The sequence below is a fragment of the Tiliqua scincoides genome, chromosome 1, assembly GCF_035046505.1.
Source record: "Tiliqua scincoides isolate rTilSci1 chromosome 1, rTilSci1.hap2, whole genome shotgun sequence".
NCBI classification, from domain to species: domain Eukaryota; kingdom Metazoa; phylum Chordata; class Lepidosauria; order Squamata; family Scincidae; genus Tiliqua; species Tiliqua scincoides.
Genome location: NC_089821.1, coordinates 171,045,155 through 171,050,019, shown reverse-complemented (window position 1 = coordinate 171,050,019; position 4,865 = coordinate 171,045,155). Strand labels below are relative to the sequence as shown.

The 4,865-nt window shown below is 43.0% G+C and overlaps 1 pseudogene; it reads left to right on the top strand.

Annotated features, from left to right (window-relative positions):
* Positions 1-1,144: 1,144 nt before the first annotated feature.
* LOC136637486 (5S ribosomal RNA) lies at positions 1,145-1,265 on the top strand (annotated as a pseudogene).
* The last annotated feature ends 3,600 nt before the right edge of the window (positions 1,266-4,865 follow it).

Genomic DNA, 4,865 nt, shown 5'->3' with positions numbered 1-4,865 from the left:
CTCCAAGCCCCACACGAATGTTCTGGATCAGCAGAGCTCCATCGGACCCACCTCCCTGCTCCCTCTCCCGGCTCGCCTCCCGCCCACCCTCTCCCCACTTCCCCATCACGCCTTTTAAGTTTTTCATTCTTAATACTTAAGTTTTTCATCCCCAGAGAGCATGAACCCTCATTATATATGAAAAAATGGTTGGGTGGTTTCAAAAAAATAAAAAAGGAAATGATTTTACCATCTTCAAAGGTCTGACAGCATAAGACATCAAAATATTGCAGCTGTTTCCCACCCCAATGAGACAGCCTGTTCTCATTAAAAACATAGGTGTATTTTTTAAAAAACAAAATATAGGTGTAAATTTTCCAACTGTTTTGCTCTCTGCTCTCCTGCTTCATCACTAGTAACCATGAACAGAGTAATGTGTGTTTCCAAATAGGGTGGAATTTTGGATGTGGGTCACTTTTTTCCCCCCTTCAGGCCTATAGACAGTATATGATATTCACAGAGAAGTGACAAAAAAAAGTTAAGGAAAAACTTTGATTTGATTTTTGACTACTATTTTGAGTAAAGACAGAAAAGTGATTAATAAAAGGAGACACTATGATATACTGCTAAAACACTTCCAGATGAGGTCATAGCAGGCAGGAAGAAATACTGGTTTTGAGTTGGGGGTGAGGGATGGATGGAATGTGAACACGCCATGCTGTTCATGTAAGCATCTTGAAAAAGAGCTGGAATGGTGGATAGACTCTGAGGAAGGAAATTGAGGTGTGGGGGAACTGGGAAATTCTGTTACTTTTCCTACCAATAAAAATCCTATGAAAACAGCGGGGCTTTCAAGTTATAGCACAGACCCCTGTTCTGCGCCAACATGAGGGTTATTTTCCGCCTTCAAGTCTCCTGTAGTTTTTCAATAATTTCAAAGGTATCCCGTGACACAGTAAAGAAATTAGTGAACGCTGGAGGAGGAGCACTCTTTTAAATTTTGCAGTCTTATGCTGAAAGGTACAAGAAATTAAGCGAGCCCTGAAGGCAAAGTTTTACCTTTCTGATTCCTCTCTACCCCTCCTCTTGCCAGTATGTTGACAAATTGTGATGTATGCAACTGGTGTTGGCTGATATTTGTGAACTCATTCAAGTTAGCACAGCAGACAATGGTAAATTTTTACCCTGCACGTGCCCGATCTTGTCTGATCTTGGAAGCTAAGCAGGGTCAGGCCTGGTTAGTACTTAGATGGGAGGCCGCCTGGGAATACCGGGTGCTGTAGGCTTATACCATAGTCTTTCGAGACTGAAGGTTCCCAACCAATGGTAAATGCACAGCAAAAAAAAAAAAAAATTTTAAAAATCCTTACCTAGAAAGTGAGGCCTAGTTAAAATTATCTAACCTGTAATTAAGACTGCAAACACTGGAAATCCCACCAAAGTCACTGGGACTTCTGAGTAAACAAGTCATTGGAACCTCTGAGTAGGATTCTGCTGCCAGTTTCCTAGTGTAAATTAAGGGCCCAATCCAATCCAGCTTTCTAGCACTGGTGCAGCTGCAATGCAGCCCCAAGGTAAGCGAACAAATGTTCCCATACCTTAAGGAGGCCCCTGTGACTGCCCCCCCACTACAGGATGCAGTGCATGCCCCACTGGCACAGTTGCACCGGCACTGGAAAATTGGATAGGATTGGGCCCTAAGTCACTGGTGATTTTAAAAAATGAAAAGCAGGGAATAAATGTGGATAAATAAATACTCTCTTATTTTTAAGTAGACCTTGGTTAAATAAGGGCATAATCCAAAAAAGATAAGTATTTGATTGCCAATTTCCATAGGAGCACAAGCTCAAATCTCTCCCATTAAAACAAATGGAAAAAGTGGTTAACATTGGCCTGATTTTATCCTAAATATGCCACTGGTAAATTCCTAGCAAACAGTGCAGAAATTCAATAATGACAATATTCTTGTGATATATAATCAGCTCATCTTTAATTCTGTTACCACAGCCATTGTTTTGTCCTATAGGACTTAATGCCTGTTCACAAAATTTTACTTCTTTGTGTGACAAAACTTTCAAAATCAACAACCAGAGATTGAATGGACTGTGGCATTTTGTGTTAATTATTCTAACCTCTGCACTTTATTTTGGAAGAAAATCTATGCTGTGGGGAACAAAAGATGATCTCAAACTCAAGTTACCCAAACTGCTCCAGTATCTCAGTTGGTTGTGTGCATTTTTTGCTGCTCCAAGCCATCACTGCCCTTGATTCTAGTGAAATCAGCTCTATGGATATTCCTTCAAATAAATGGGAACCTTCAGCTTCATATATACAAACAATTAACGGGATACTGAGATGAATCTATGCATCCTTGCTGGCGTTATAGCAACATGCAAGGAGTTTGTCGGTCTTCCTGCCAACATGATTTCAGCATTGTGAGGCCCTGCTGAAAAGGGTTTCCAAAGTTTATATCTCTGCAGGAAAGTTTCTTCTATCTCCATTCACAGCAGGTGGGTCTGTCAAATATGAATAATGACACCAGGACAAATCCTGTCAACTTTCTTTGTCTCCTAGTCATGTTTCTCTTTATTAAATTCGTTAAACAGTTCATCAAGTTGCTTTCCAAGCATTCTTCAATGTTATTGCATTGGGTGTTGTTTTTTTTTAAGTGATACTATTTTGTCTGCAAGAGTAATGAGAAAAAGGCTTTGGGGACCAAATGCATATATATGGCTCTTCTTTTAATCACATTCTCTGCAGAAGGATTAGTTGTTGTTTTTAAAAAATCATCCACACATGCAACACCTTATTGCTTAAGGCTTAAGAACAGGCATCCTTACACTAGATCATAAACTATTGTCATCTCCAATTGCATTTAAGAGCTTCAGTTTACAAGACCAGCTGGTAAAAATCACAAAGCACACTGGTCTTAATAAGGACATATTGAAGCATACACAACCTGTGCAGCTGAAATTATATCCTTGTGAAACACAGATAGCAGTGGACACTTTATTGCTATGGTCATACTAATTACTACTCCATCCCCAGAACACGTGTGTGGTATTATTAACATCCTAGGAAAGACTTTGAAGCATATGAACTATCAGAATGTTAATATGTAACAGCCCAATCTTGAGCTGCCCAGAATGCGGGGCTGCCTTGGCACTGAAAATGGCTGCTGCAGCATCCTAAGCACAACCTGGCTGCTGCTGGTGACTCCTCGGGGGAAGGGGATGTTTGTCCCCTTCCCCCGGGTAAGGAAAGTAGCCCTGCAATGGGGCTATTCGAATCTGTGGCAGCTCCACAAGTCCTGCTCTATTCCCACCCCGCTCCCTCCCCCAGCAAGCCTCCTTCCTGCCCTCTCTTCACCCTTCGCCCACCTCCCCCTGCCCCAGAATGCCTCCTCCCTGCCTTCCCCCATGCCCCCACCTACTTATCCGCTGCCCCACGGTTTGGACAACCAGATGCTAACCCAGTGCAAGCTTGTGCTGGGCTAGCTCTGGTGCTGGGCCGACACTAAGCCCCGCAAACATGACTTATGGTCATGCAAGTCACGGTAAGCTGACCGCAGAGCTCAGAATTGGGTTCTAAAGCAAAGTATGAGGTTAAAGATTTATGTGCCATGGATTGTCAACTTGTGGTATAGGTGCCACATAAATTAGTTGTTTGCGGCATGCCTGGAATGGAACAGAGGGTTCCAACTCTTGCAGATGTGGCGACAACATTCCAGCTAACTTGTCCAGTGGTGCACTGCTGTTTTTCCAAGCTGGACCTCCATATCTACCTCACTATCAGAGGAACTATCTCAAAATTTTGACTTAGCATATGAATACTCTTGCAACACAGTCTGGTCACCATTTACCAGTGGCATACCAAGGTAATTTGTCACCTGGGGCCTAGAAAGTTTTGGTACCCCCCTCCTCAACAAAAATATTTTCAGTGACATGAAATGAATACTACTACTACTGCTAATAATAATAATGATCAAAGAAGTGCAGACAGAGACTATTAGTGAAGGAGCTTCATAGCAAGTATTAATTGTAACATGACAAGTGGCACTTATCCATGTAACTTGAAGTATCCTAGTGTAGCAAACAGTTAGATCCTATCCTGGGCTGGCCCAGAGCATGCAGTGGTGCTGCTGTAGTCTCTGCTTCATGCTATGAGCCAGCTAGGGACCAGGCAGTGGAGACCCACTGCTTGTTCCCCTATGGGCCTACTCAGGTCTGCATCCGCTTTCTGTATGGCATAAATCTAAGTAAGTCATGTCAAGCCTGGGCCAAGGACATAAGATATTGGCACTGTTGCTGTTGCCAATATCCACTTCCAGCCTGTCCTTGACACACCCCTGGTCCACGCTGATCTTTCTCTAGAACACACGCTCCGTCAATCTACCTGTTCTGTTGGGAGCTTGGCACTCCATCGGCACATGCATAAAGATGCCAGCCATCACAGTGGCTGCTGCACTAGCATCCTGGGCCTTCCACTGATGGAGCGAGTTCTGTGAGCTCAAGTTCTGGATAGGATTGGGTCATAAGGAGTTTACACAAATGGAATACAGTATTGCCTTTTATCCTGATGAACAGATGCATGCAATGAAACTCTTCCCCATTCCCTTTTGTTCCCTCTACTGTTGTAAGTTAACACAAACAGATCCACAGTGGTAAGGATTATGTTGCAGCAACTGCCTTTTACCAGTCCATGTTGGTCATCTCATACATACAAAAGCAAGTGAATTCAAGCAAACAAACCCAAATTCTTGTACAAAGTCACTGCTGAGTACACATTCCAGGCTGAACATGATTGCAGCTCTTCAAAAGTGGTAGGGGCTTTAGCATGGCCATATTAAGCCACCTTAGAGCGCAATCCTGCCCTTGATTTGGGCC